Source organism: Ornithorhynchus anatinus, chromosome 2 (assembly GCF_004115215.2).
Source record: "Ornithorhynchus anatinus isolate Pmale09 chromosome 2, mOrnAna1.pri.v4, whole genome shotgun sequence".
Taxonomy (NCBI): domain Eukaryota; kingdom Metazoa; phylum Chordata; class Mammalia; order Monotremata; family Ornithorhynchidae; genus Ornithorhynchus; species Ornithorhynchus anatinus.
Genome location: NC_041729.1, coordinates 111,045,488 through 111,060,151, shown reverse-complemented (window position 1 = coordinate 111,060,151; position 14,664 = coordinate 111,045,488). Strand labels below are relative to the sequence as shown.

At 43.3% G+C, this 14,664-nt stretch overlaps 2 non-coding genes across 2 annotated transcripts; one reads left to right on the top strand and one right to left on the bottom strand.

The window, feature by feature from the left end:
• Window positions 1-9,496: 9,496 nt before the first annotated feature.
• LOC114809502 lies at window positions 9,497-9,634 on the bottom strand. Its single transcript, XR_003757281.1, has one exon. It is a non-coding gene; the product is annotated as a small nucleolar RNA SNORA7 (small nucleolar RNA).
• A 3,163-nt stretch (window positions 9,635-12,797) lies between these two features.
• LOC114809567 lies at window positions 12,798-12,935 on the top strand. Its single transcript, XR_003757343.1, has one exon. It is a non-coding gene; the product is annotated as a small nucleolar RNA SNORA7 (small nucleolar RNA).
• Window positions 12,936-14,664: the final 1,729 nt, after the last annotated feature.

The following is a 14,664-nucleotide window of genomic DNA, read 5'->3' as shown; positions in this document are numbered from 1 at the left end:
GAGGTTAGGATGAAATATAAGTTGCCCAAATGTCACAGGTCCAAGGGAAAGGGAACTAAAGAAAAGAAGACTTAATAAGAGAGGGTCTCTTGGAGAAGTTGTGATCTTAGTAATACTTTGAAGGTGGGGAAAGGGGTGGTCTGGCATATATAGAGGGGGAGGGAGTTCCAGGCTTTAGGGAGGACATGTGGGAAAGGGGTTGGGGGTGAAATAGATGAGATCAGGGCATAGTGAGTAAGCTGGTGCTAGAGGAACAGAGTGTGTGGGCTGGGCTGTAGTAGGGGATTAGTGAGGTGAGGTAAGGGGACAAGCTGATTGAGTGCTTTAAAGATGATGGTAAAGGGTTTCTGTTTTATGCGGACATGAATGGCCAGCTATTAGAGGTTCTTGAGGAGTGGGGAGACATGATCTAAACTTCTTTTGGAAAAATGAGCAGGGAAGCAGAGTGAAGTATGGACTGGAATGAGGTGAGACAGGAGGCAGAGATGTAAGTGAGGAGGCAGGTTCATTAAGCAAGGTGGAATAAGGTAAATGCTTGGATTAGTATGGTAGCACTTTGGATGGAGAGGAAAAGCCAAATTTTAGAAATGTTATTAGAGAAATGAGTTGAGGTTATAGGCTTGTGAGATAGGGAGGATAGTGGTATTGTCTACAGGGATGGAAAAGTCAGAATGCAGAAGGGATTTGGGTGGGGTGATAAGAAGTTCAGTTTTAGACATGTATAGTTTGAGGTGTCGGCGGGACATCCAGATGGAGATGTGCTGAAGGAAGGAGGAAATATGAGATTGCAGGGAAGGAGAGTGGTCAGGTCAGGAATCATCTTCAAAGAGATGGTAGTTGAAGCTAATGGGAGTGAATGAGTTCTCCAAGGGAAGAAGGGAAGGAAAATAGAAGGGGATTTAAAACTCTTGAGGGACTCTCATTGTCAGAGGGTGGGAGACAGAGGAGGAGGCTGCAAAAGAAACTGAGGAAGAGTGGTCAGAGAGATAGCAGGAGAACCAAGAGAGGAAGGTGTAAATGAAACCAAGGTTGAATAAAGTTTCAAGGGGAAGAGGGTGGTCTCAGGTGTTGAAGGCAGTTGAGAGGTTTAGGAGGACTAGGTTAGAGCAGAGATCATCATATTTGACAAGAAGGTCATTTGTTCCCTTAAAGAGGGCTATTTCCATGGAGTGAAGGGAGCGGAAGCCAAATTGAAGTAGTTCAAGGAGAGAATTGGAGGACTGAAAGTGGAGACAGTGGGTGTTAACAACTTTCTCAAGAAGTTTGGTGAGTAATGGTAAGAGTGAGATAGGGTAATAACTGGAGGGATCTGTGGAATCAAGAGAGGTTTTTTTTAGGATGGGGGATAATTAACCATTTTTGAAAGCAGTAGAGAAGAAGGCATTAGAAAGTAAACAGTTGAAGATGGAAGTCAAGGAGGGAAGAAGGGAGGGAGCAAGTGTTTTAAAAAGGCATGAGGGGATGGGGTAATAATAATAATAATAATAATGTTGGTATTTGTTAAGCACTTACTATGTCCTGAGCACTGTTCTAAAGGCTGTGGTAGATACAGGGTAGTCAGGTTGTCCCACGTGAAGTTCACAGTCTTAATCTCCATTTTACAGATGAGGTAACTGAGGCACCGAGAAGTTAAGTGACTTGCCCAAAGTCACACAGCTGACAGGTGGCAGATCTGGGATTAGAACCCATGACCTCTGATTCCTAAGCCCGTGGTCTTTCCACTGAACCAGCACAAATGGAGGGTGTAGATTTAGAGAGGAGGTGGGGGATCTCTTCTTGAGTTACTACAGAGATTATAGAGAGAGTTGAAGAGTGTAGAGGAGGAGCTGGGATAGGAGAGGAGCAGAGAAGATTTTAGGGAGATCATGCCTGATTGTTTCATTTTGTTACTGAAGTATGTAGTCGGTTTTTGGGGGTCACTGTATCTACCCTAGCACTTAGAACAGTGTCTGACACATAGTGAGCACTTAACAAATACCACAAAAATGATAATTAATCATTATTAGATGACAAGTGCTAAATTTGGATCATTTGGGATCCACTCAGGAAGAACAGGCCACTGTTTTTCACTGTGTAATTTAGCAGGGAGAAGATGAGGCAACCTAAAATCAGACCTGCCACTCTGGCAGCAGGAGAGCATTCTTGTACTGAAGAACCAGATGCCTGAGAGACGTCATCCTGGCACTCCCAGATGGCTTCCAAGTAGAGTTATTGGAAATTATTGTTTTCAGGTGACCAAGATGACTGCTGAAAAACATTCCTTAAAGTTAATCTTCATCACTTGGAGTAGTCTTTATTCTCGTCCTTGGGCAGTGAACATTTCTGGCCTGGAATTTATTATTGCTTCGAAGACAGAAAATGCATATTTTCCAATCAAATCTTGTCTTTCCCTGATGTTTGCCCCAGTTCCGTTCTTAGGGGAAATTCACCTCCATGACCATGTCCCGACAGGGCCTCCTGATGAAACGCCTGTTAGAACTGGTAGAGTGAAGGGGATTATTTTTGGTTAATTATTAGTCCATGCTGTTTGATTCAGGACTTGATAGAAAAAGCTGAGTGGGGAGGAACAATATCCATTCTAGTCTACCCAGGGAGACCACCTAGAAACAGAAGTGCTCCTAGAAACAAAGTTTGGAAATAATATGAGCCAACAAAAACACCCAAATTAAATTAGGGTCCCTGTAAGAGGGAGAGAAAAAATGAAATATAAAAAAGAGAAAACTAGGGAGGTAATGAAAAACGGCTCCCCTCTCAATCAGCTTGACTTATCCTCTGTTATGTGGCTTTACTTTGAAACAGATCGTTCTCATTGCAACACGTTTAATGCTGCCAGCCACCACATGGCATTTTGGCAGCTATTTAAAGCTCAGCTCACATTACTCTGTTGCAGTGTTAGGCACCCATGTTCCAACTGGTATACAACTGATCTAAACAGAAATCGACTTCAGGTTTTGTTCTCTGAAATTAAATGTGACGGCATGATCTTTACGATCCTTATTTTGCATTATTACTTTTTGGAACAGTGTTTTGCTAGCACCACAGGGGAAATTCAGTTAGGTTGCCAGTCTGATATACTGTATTATCAGATACGTTAGCTTTTCCTCTCTCTTACATTTGCTTAAGAGCTTATAAGCCGCTGAGAATAAAAAGTGCTAAATAGAATGAAATGACCTGTCAAGGACAGATACAGTATTTGGGAATGACTTCAAAATTATTCTCCCTGGTTCAAGCTCTCCAAAATGACTCAGTTTCCATGCTACCTTGAATCCTTGTTTCTTTGTCTTTGCTTTGTCTCCCCCAGAGTAAATCACTTTGGTAGGCATTAATTTTTGAAGATTGTTCTATAAAAGGAATCCATTTGGATTTTCACCAGTGAGGACTCACTCTAGGTTTTGGAAAAAGGTTGGACAATAAACACGGTGGGAGGTGGCTTTGAATCTCCCTGCAACATGATGAGATGGGTTTGAATTTCACAGACCATTCAATCAAGTCAAAACAAGCAACTTGAAAGATCTGGTAATTGACATGCTAAACCACAGTGAATTTGGGGTTTCAGACTAAGATGAGAAGAATGGTGTAATTCTGGACCCACAGTTTTACTCATCTGTTGAACACAGAAAATAACTCAAATTGAAGAGAGGTGAATGGGCAAGATTGCCTGCATCAATTTCATAAATCACTTAGCAAGGTCGCTTCTGATGAGCCTGTTTTATTTTGAAATGATGGGATGATGGTGGGACCTGAAACTTTGACCTTGTCCCTTGGACAATAGGCACTCTGGCGGCTTGGGAAAATTGGCCACCAGTTCAGAACTGATGAGGTCACATTTAATCCTGCCAGTCAAGGATGCAGAGGAAAGCGGTCTAGTTTGGGAGAAGTTGGATGGAAACTAGCTGAAACACTCCCCACTTCCTCCCATATCTTCAATCAATCAATCAATCAATCACTGGTATTTTTTGAGCATGTATTGCATACCAAGCACTTGGGTGAGTACAGTACAGGGCAACAGAGTTGGTTGATAGTTTCCCTGCCCACAAGGAGCTTACAGTCCATAGGAGTCTGTGACAGGTACGACAGATGGTCCCACAAAGTTTGTGCCCTAGCCTATCAGATTTTACCCTATCCCCTGCCATCTCCTCCATTTCTGCTATACACTTCCATTAGAGATGACTAGCATCTCTAATATCATTGTAAGTCCTCTAGTGATTCAGCCAATTTTAGAGGAAGGTTGAGGAGAAACAGAGAGAATAAAGATCAAGTGTCAGCCTCAAGAGGAGCAAAACTAAAATATTAATGGGACTGAGAATAGACTCCCCATGCAAATAATGTGCAATCCACCTATTGGGATGCAAAACCATTTGTGGCTCAACTATTTTGAACTCATACATTTGGGTCATTAAGAAAACTGGAGTGGAGAATGTTGTTTTAAAGATGGAAAGTGAGGTAGGAACCCAGCAGGGGTTGGCTATCCAATGGGAAGAGAGGTCTTTTCTCCACTTTTTTTACCCACTATTTCTACTTTCAATAGTATTCTCTTCTTACCATTGGGATCATGTGTGAGGGAGTGAGGGAGGGGCTAGTTAATTTTCAAAGCACATTTCAGACTTGGTCTCTAGTACTTGGTGGCCTCCTGATGATTAAATAAATGACTTAGTATCTGGGAAGCAACATAACCTAGGGGAAAGAGCATGGATGATTTTAGGAGTAAGATAACATGGGTTCTAATCCTGGCTCTACCATTTGTCTGCAGTGTTTCTTGGGTAAGTCACTTTTTTTTAATAGTATTTGTTAAGTGCTACTATAATAAGTGTGGGGTAAATATAAGCTAACCAGGTTGGACACAGTCCCTCTCCCACATGAGGTTCACAGTCTTAATCCTCATTGCACAGATGAGGTAATTGAGGCACAGAGAAGTTAAATGACTTGCCCAAGGTCACACAGCAGACATATGGCTGAAACTGGACTGGAACCCCGGTCCTACTGACTCCCTGGCCCTTGCTCTATCCACTAGGCTACACTGCTTCACTTGATTTCTCTGAGTAGAAATTTCTTCATCTGTTAAATGAGGGTTCAATACCCACCCTCCATGCTACTTAGATTGTGAGCCTCTTGTGGGACAGGGGCTGTTTATCTTGTATCTATTCCAGTGCTTATTATTCATTCATTCAATAGTATTTATTGAGCGCTTACTATGTGCAGACCACTGTACTAAGCGCTTGGAATGAACAAGTCGGCAACAGATAGAGACAGTCCCTGCCATTTGACGGGCTTACAGTCTTATCGGGGGAGACGGACAGACAAGAACAATGGCAATAAATAGAGTCAAGGGGAAGAAGATCTCGTAAAAACAATGGCAACTAAATAGAATCAAGGCGATGTACATTTCATTAACAAAATAAATAGGGTAATAAATATATACAGTTGAGCAGACGAGTACAGTGCTGAGGGGATGGGAAGGGAGAGGAGGAGGAGCAGAGGGAAATGGGGGGAAAAGAGGGTTAAGCTGCGGAGAGGTGAAGGGGGGGTGGTAGAGGGAGTAGAGGGAGAAGAGGAGCTCAGTCTGGGAAGGCCTCTTGGAGGAGGTGAGTTTTAAGTAGGGTTTTGAAGAGGGGAAGAGAATCAGTTTGGTGGAGGTGAGGAGGGAGGGCGTTCCAGGACCATGGGAGGACGTGGCCCAGGGGTCGACGGCGGGATAGGCAAGATCGAGGGACGGTGAGGAGGTGGGCGGCAGAGGAGCGGAGTGTGCAGGGTAGGCGGTAGAAAGAGAGAAGGGAGGAGAGGTAGGAAGGGGCAAGGTGATGTAGAGCCTTGAAGCCTAGAGTGAGGAGTTTTTGTGCTTAGTATGTGGTAAACACTAAAGAAATACCACAAATATCATTGTTACTATTAGAGTCTTTTGATCCTTCTAGCCAAAATGTACCACAATAAGTTGAAGGAAAATGCTTATCTGATTGACTTGTTCTCTGGCTCAGGTTAAGTTTTCCTCTTTTGTGAGAAACTTAATAAATGAATTGTGTCCCTATCAGGGTCTCCACAATAATAATGTTGGTATTTGTTAAGCGCTTACTATGTGCAGAACACTGTTCTAAGTGCTGGGGTAGATACAGGGTAATCAGGTTGTCCCACGTGAGGCTTACAGTTAATCCCCATTTTACAGATGAGGTAACTGAGGCACAGAGAAGTTAAGTGACTTGCCCACAGTCACACAGCTGACAAGTGACAGAGCCAGGAGACGAACCCATGGCCTCTGACTCTGAAGCCCAGGCTCTTTCCACTGAGCCACGCTGCTTCTCCATGTTAAGGTAGCAATCTGTTTCCTCCTGCTGGTCTTTGGGTTTCAAGATCAACTTCCTCCAGGCACCAAGTAGCTGAAAAGGAAACAGGATTCAGAGAACTTGCCTAAAGCAACAGATGGGAGGTGGAGAGAGAGTTGGAGAGGGAGGCGGAGAGGGAGGTGGAGTGAGGGCAGGGGCTCAAATTGCAGATTTGGCATCTTCTCCCTTACCCATACACACCTAGAGCTCCAGCTGGATCTGACACATATTCTTTATTGTTATGATGTTCTAACAGAAGTCACAATTGCTGAGTTTTGTAGGGCAAACTGTTTAATGATGGACAAATTGGCTTCCTTATTCTAGGAATGTGAATCTCACAGTTATTAGTAAAGCAGAAACTCACATGGCCAGGAACAAAGCCATAAGAATATGAATGAAATCCTATATTAGCAAAAAGGAGTAAGATGGGGCAGCTGAGCAGAGAAGATTGAGATGCTGATTCCTTGCTCACATACTTCTTCTAATTTGGAACTCCCTCCCCTTTATTGCAGACCTCCACACTTCCCACCTTCAAAGCCTCATTAAAATCACATTTCCTCCAAGAGGCCTTCCCTGATGAAGTCCTCTTTTGCTCCAACACCCACTCCCTTCTGTATCTCCTATACCCTTGGTTCTGTATCATTTAAACACATAATAGTAACCTCACTATAAGCCCCACATAATTTCATTCATTCATTCACTGTCATATTTATTGAACAATTACCGTGTGCAGAGCACTGTATTATGTGCTTAGGAGAGTACAATTCAACAATAAACAGACATATTACTTGTCCACAATAAGCTTACAGTCTAGACGGGGAGAGACTGACATCAATAGAAATAAATAAATTACAGATATACAAATAAGTGCTGTGGGGCTGGGAGAGGAGACGAGGAAAGGGAGCAAGTAAGGGCAACACAGAAGGGAGCGGGAGATGAGGAAAGGTGTGGCTTAGTTAGTCTGGGAAGGCCTTCTGGAGGAGTTACACCTTCACTCTGAATGAAGGGAGAGTAATTGTCGGATTTTAGGAGTGAGACCGCTCCAGGTCAGAGGCAGGACATAGGCCAGAAGTCGGTGACGAGACAGGCAAGATTGAGGCACAATGAGAAGATTAGCATTAGAGGAATGAAGTGTTCGGTCTGGGTTGAAGAAGGAGAGAAGTGAGGTGAGGTAGGAGGGAGCAAGGTGGCGGAGTGCTTTAAAATCAATGGTGAGGAATTTTGTTTGATGCAGAGGTGGGTGGACAACCACTGGAATTTATGAGGAGGGGGGTGACATGTGCAGAATGTTTCTGTAGAAAAATGATCTGGGCAGCAGAGTCCAGTCTAGAGTAGGAACTGGAGTGGGGTGAGACAGGAGGCTATTTTAATGTCTGCTTTACCCTTTGGATTGTAGGTTCCTTATGGACAGGGAACATGTCTATAATCTCTATTGGATTGTACTCCCCCTAGCACTCAGTACAGTCCTCTACACATAGTAAGCATTCAATAAATACCACTGACTGATTGCATGCTACTGATACATGATATCCTTCAACAGTGGCCCAGCTGAGAACCTAGGGGACTATTGGGCCACAGAGGAGAGAAGTGAGAGAAGGAGGGGAGAAGGAAGAGAAACAGGGAGAAATGATGCAGGGAAAGGGGAAGAGAGGAGAGAGCAAGTAGAGTCAAAGAAGAAAGGGGAGAGAGGACTGAGGAAATAGAGGAAGAAGGGGTGAAGAGAGTGAGAATGAGATCAGAAAGATCTCAGTTGTTATTGAGAGAGAGTCGGAGGTTAATTTGGTGCAGAACTTCCTATTAACCAGTTCCTGAGCTGCAACAGCTACTGGTGTCCGAGTAAAGAACTATCTATGGCTGCTTAGAACCAAGTCACCTCCCACTGTTTGCTTTGCCCAAGGCAGAACCCCCACCCAAGTTATCCAGTGTCAAATGTGGAGAGCTGAATGTAGCCTAAGCATAACACTGAAATGTTGAATTGAAAAAAACCTCCTATGAAAATATATTCCATATAGTACAGTAATTGTTTTGTAAAAGCTGTGTAATTATTTTTAAAAACCTGTCACTTTAAACAGTGAGAGCACTTTGCCCCCAAAGCTCTAAGGAATAAAATAAACTTGGCTCATAGTTGATGCGACTCTATCAGGTTTTGAAGAGTGTAGACATTTTAAAGGTTAATAATAGATCGGCAAATTGGACAAAGTAACCCTGCCCTGGCACAGAGATGGGCTGGTGGCCTGAAAGCCTTTTCTCATATTTTATGCTTATAATTCCTTGAAATTATTTCCAGAGATGAATATTTTGAAAGATGTCTTTTTTTGAAAAAAATCCCTAAAGGCCTATGTCAGGAAGACAGAACCAAAACAAAGTGATCAAGAAAAACCATTGTTGTGTTCTAAGACTGCAGTGTAAGAGCACAAGAGTGTAATTAAAAAGAGCAAGCTCCACGGTAATAGGAAATGTGTTTTGACCTTCTTTTGCACTCAAGACTATAAGCTCATTATAGGCAAGGAACTTGTCTGATAATTCTCTTGTGCATTTCCAAGCACGTAAAACAGTGGTCTGCACATAGTAAGTGCTCAATAAATACCACTGATTGATTGATTACCCATGTGCTTCATAGAGTCCGGTCCATTCAGTATTTACTAGTACAACCACTATTACTACAACAACTACTATTGCCTTCAGTCATGCCCAGACTTGTTTATTGTAAGTGCTTACTAAGTGCAGAGCTCTTGTTCTAAGCTATGGGAAAGGGTATGCAAGTGGAAATAACACATGGACCCTGTCCCTTGAGGGACTCACAGTCTACGGGTGCATGGTCCTGGTTGGGGATAAATAATTTCTAGGGAATTTTGGTTCTTCTAGTCATGAAAAAGCCAGTGTGCTCTCTCTCCACTCTTTCCTCCCAAGACTTCCCCCGCAATGGAGTTGGACCACAAACCCAGGATGCCTCTTGTCTTGTCTTATGATGTCAAATCGTTTCTGACCCATAGAGACACCACGGACACATCTCTCCCAGAATACCCATTTCTCCATCTGCAATCATTCCTGTAGTGCATCCATAGAGTTTTCTTGGTAAAAATACAGAAGTGGTTTACCATTGCCACCTTCCACACAGTAAACATGAGTCTCCTCCCTCGACTCTCTCCCATGCTGCTGCTGCCCATTACGGGTGAGTTTTGACTTGTAGCAGATTGTCTTCCACTCGTTAGCCACTGTCCAAGCTAGGAATGGAATGGGTGTGCCTCTGCTTGACTCTCCCTCCCATAGCCGAGACTGGTAGAGTACTGGAAACTCTCCAGATGCGACCCTGAGAGGGACCAGGATAATTCAGCTACCCAGAAATCTCCTTCTGGGCCATTAGCTAGAAGGACATCCTTCTGCTTTCTTTGCTCAGAAGAGAACAAAAGTTGTTGCATAATTGCCATACAAATTGAAGCAGTCAGCAAACCAGTGTGACAAATGTGTGGCTGTGAACACCCAGATAGCAGCGGAACCATGCAGATGGTGGGCTGGGCTGCAAAACCACAACAAGCTACCGCCACATGACTGTTCTTCAGAAAAGGAAATTTTACAGAGGCCGGCAGCAGCATTAGCTTTCCTATGCTCCCATTTCCCAAGCAAACGTTGTCATCTTATTTAGAGCAATTCAGCTCCTTTATTAATGAGTGAAATCAGGACTTGCCAGATTCTGTCCCGAAAGGCCACACAAGGAAATGCAGGCCATTCACTCATAGGCAGGAAGGTTTAATAAGAGAAATTACATTCGTGTGCCCTAAAACACATTAAATTCCTTGAATAGAATAATAATATCCAAATGGATTGTTGACTCTGAGATCAATATCCAATGGGACTTGTGATGATGCATTCTGGTAGTGCTGAATATTTTGAATTTTCTGTAATTATGGTGACTAACGATGGCCTAGACTTTCACTCCCTCCTCTTTCCGTGCAGAGTAATCTTACTCTCACTCCAGGGGCAAACATTTCTGATTTGCAGTTTGAATGTTAGGGCAAAATGGGAATGAGGCTTTTACTGGGGAACCGACAGGAAGGAGAATAAATCAATTAATGGTTTTATTGAGCACTTACTGCATGCAGATCACTGTACCAAATGTTTGGGAGACTACAGTACAACAATATTAGTTAGACATATTCCCTACCCACAATGAGTTTACAGCCTAGAGGGAGAGACAAACATTAAATTATAGTTATGCACATAAGTGCTGTGTGGCTGAGAGTGGGATGAGTATCCGGTGCGTGAAGGCTGCAGATCCAAGTGTAAAGGCATTCAACAAGGAAGAGAGAGAAGGAGAAATGAGAGCTTAGTTAGGGAAGGTTGCTTGGAAGATATGTGATTTAATAAGGCTTTGAAAGCGGTGAGACGTGTGATCTGTTTTATAAGAAGGGGGAGGGATTTCCAGGCCAGAGGAAGGATGAGGGTAAGGGGTCACCAGTCAGAGAGAGGAGAAAATGGTACAGTTAGTATGTTGGCATTACAGATTGTGTAATAGTAGAAAATCGGTAAAATAAAGTGGAGGAAGAGAACAGATTGAATGCTCTAAAGCCAAAAATGGTCAGGAATTTCTGTTTGATGCAGAGATAGATAGGCAAAGCGTTAGAGGTTCTTGAGGAGTGGGGAGATGTAGAAAACTTTTTTTTCTAGAAACATGATCAAGGCAGCAGAGTGAAGTAAGGACTGGAGTGGGTAGAGACAGGAGGCAGAGAGGTCAGCCATAATCAAGGTGGAATATAAGTGCTTGGATCAGCATAGCAGCAGTTAGAAGAGAGGCTCTCCCAGAAAACCGCTCACTGGTATGTTACCCTCAGTCATCCAAGGAGATGAAAGAGAATGGGTGACCTGGAGACTTACTGCTCTCTGGGCTCTAAGTACTGCCAGTATACCTGAGGAAGGAAGTCACCCCTGGCCTTCTCAAAAGGGAGCCATGTGCAGAGAGAGGGAATGTGTGTTCTAGAGTGGACAGGAGAAGGCAGGCTTTGACCTAAAGGGACCTCTTGGGCTTTTGGGACATAGTTCCTCCTATGACTCAAAGCCTTGGGAAATGAGCCAGGTACTAACTCTCAACACCTGCCACTGCTGCTCCTTCATTAACTGTTCTCCAAAGTTCCTGTTGCCTGTCCTCTGGGCCAGTAATGACATTACAGCACTTTGAATTCCTGTAGAAGCACCATACTCCTTCTTTTCAGAAATGAGCTTTCTCTCCAGGAAGTAAGGTGTGAAAAGGTGGTTGATGATGATTCAGAAACTTTCAGTTTCCCTGTACTGTTCACCTGGAAACATACAATATAACAGATTTGGTAGACAAGTCCCTTGACCTCAACAAGTTTACTAAACTTTATTAGAATCTCCCCACTCCTACTCTCCCATCTTTTCCAGTAGTATCTCAAGAAAAGATCTCTCATCTCCTCTCAAAATCTGCCCCCTCCACCTGTTCCTCTGACCCCATCACTTATGAAAACTTACCCCCTTGTTTCTTCCCTCCCTGATTACCATCTTTCGCTGTTCCCTCTCCAGTTGCTTCTTTTAAACATGCTCTTGTATCCCCTGTCCTAAAAAAAATTAAAATCTCCTTTAATCTTACAGATCTTTCCAGTAATCAGTCCAACTCCCTCCTACCATTCCTCTCCCAAATCCTTGAGTGACTTGTCTACCCCAGCTGCCTCTAATTTCTCTCCTTCAATTCCCTCCTTGACCCCCTCCAATCTGCCTTCACTCCTCAGAAACTGCCCTATTTTAGGTCACCAGTGACCTCCTTCTGGCCAAATCCAATCCCCCATCCTAAACCTCCTTGACCCCTCAGTTATCTTCAACTCTATGGACCACCCCCTTCTCCTGGAAACTATTACTATTGGCAAAAATAATAAAAACATTTACAGACATCGGCCACTAGAGGCCAGAATAAGCACAAGTACTACTGCTAAACTGCTTTTGGAAAGATTTATAAATACTGGACGAATAGGCCCTTTTGGTGCCATGGGAAACTCACCTGATTCTTTGATATCTTGACTTAGCCACACACATGTAACAGTCACTGGGACTTTTCCTATATAATTTCTTAGTAAAATGGGTGTCTGGTAGTTTCTCAAAGGCTTTCAAGACCAGTATCTATTTGCCAACACATTTCTAATGGGAAGCTGACGGAGGTGGCAGAAGGGTCCTTCTAAACACTGGAACAAATAAAGTCGATATGCCTTAAAAGCCCGACAGAAGTATGTTGCCAAACTTCTACAAACCTAGCAGCTGCAGAAGGGAGCTCTGTGTTACTACAGTAATGTAATACTCCATGGCACAAATTGGAAATATTCAGCTACAGAAAGAGACGGACAGTGCTTCTAGAATCAGGATGAAAAAGAACTGATGCAAATGAAAAGCTTTATATGGAATCCTGGCATCTATCTGGGCTTAAATTATTTTGAGGGATTCCAAGGCTCTGTCAGATATCAACAGTGTAGTAGTTAGTAATGCCTCTTAGTGTCACACCTGGAGAGTTTCCAGTACTCTACCAGTCTCGGCCACGGGAAGAAGAGTCAAGCAGAGGCATACCCATTCCATTTCTAGCTTGGGCAGTGGCTAGCAAGTGGAAGACAATCTGCTACAAGTCAAAACTTACCCATGCTGGACAGCAGTGGCATGGGAGAGAGTCAAGGGAGGAGACTAGAGTTTACTGCTCGGAAGGTGGTGATGGTAAACCACTTCCGTATTTTTACTAAGAAAACACTACTGACACACTACCAGAACATTGCAGATGGAAAGTAGGTTGTTCTGGGAGAGATGTGTCCATGGTGTTGCTATGGGTCAGAAGTGACTCGACGACATAAGACTAGACAAGTAGTCAGGGAATGTCTCTCAGCTGGGACTGAATGAGTTGGTTTGAGATTCAAAATAATCAACAGGGAGTTTGTACCTTTAGTGGCTGCCACAAAAGGGCCTCAATTAATGTGGAAAAAAAGGTTTCTTTTGGCAATCTGGACATCCTGGCCAATAGCCCTTTGCTAAAATCCATCAGCCATTCAAGAAAAAGAAAGAGGGCCACAGATTTTGATATTTTTTCATGGTATTTGTTAAGCGCTTACTCTGTGCCAGATACATCCTCAAATCTGACAGATAATTACTCTCACCTTCCCCCTAGCCTCCCAAAGCCTTACTGAAGACACATCTCCCAGACTAGCACCACACCCCCTTCTTCTTCCAGTCCCTTCTGCGTCACCCTGACTTGCTCCCTTTGTTCTTACCCACCTCAGCCCCTCAGCACTTATTTGCATATCTGTAATTTATTTATTTGTATTATTGTCTGTCTCTCCCCCTAGACCATAAGCTCGTTGTGGGTAGGGAATATGTTTATTTATTGTTGTACTGTACTTTCCCAAGTGCTTAGTACAGTGCTCTGCACACAGTAAATGCTCAATAAATACAATTGAATGAATGGATGAAAGCTCTGGTGTAGATACAAGTTAATCAGGTTGGATACAGTCCCTGTCCCATATGGGGCTCACAGTCTTAATTCTCATTTTACAGGTAAGGTAACTGAGGCACAGAGAAGTGAAGTGACTTGCCTAAGATCATGCAGCATACAAGTGAAGGAGCTGGCATTAGAACCCAGGTCCTTCTGACTCCCAGGCCCATGCTCTATCCACTAGGGCATGCTGCTTCTCTATCTGGGATCTATTTTTTTTCTTCTTCACAGTGACTTTGATAGTTTGACTCATATTTTCTCCATTTATGAATGCATTCCAGGCAAGAAATGAAAGAATTAAAGACCATGGAATCCCCATCCTTATCACTTTCAGGATAGGAAGTATAAAGGACTGTTAATTCTGCCATTGTATACTCACGAAGCTCTCATCCAGTATCTAGCACCTTCAAGCTAACAGTGGAGCCAAAATCCAAAATAAGCACTAGGCAGCAATTGGGTCAGGCAAGTGATATGGAGAACCAGTACGGAATCTCTCCCAGCCCTTTGGGAAGAATATGGAAAGCAGCAGGAAGATGTTCACATTCCCACAGTCACTGGGAAGCCATTTCAAAATCCCAGGGTTTTTGAAAGGAGGATATGTGGTCAGCAAGCAGGAAGCAGTGATTATAGGCACAGAGCATATCTTGCAGAACATAGACGGTTACTTACAGCCCATAAGCAGCAATCAGAAGGGATTTCTGTCCTCCCTCATGGGGAGGGAGAACCCAAAGAAAAGCTCAAATTTCAGAAATTCTCCTCTTTGTAATCCCTCAAATTTTTATAACATTTTCTTTATCTGATATTCCATGTACTTCCTGACTGACAATCTTCTATTCACATTATAGCTAAGTGGTTTCCACCATCATTTCTCACAGT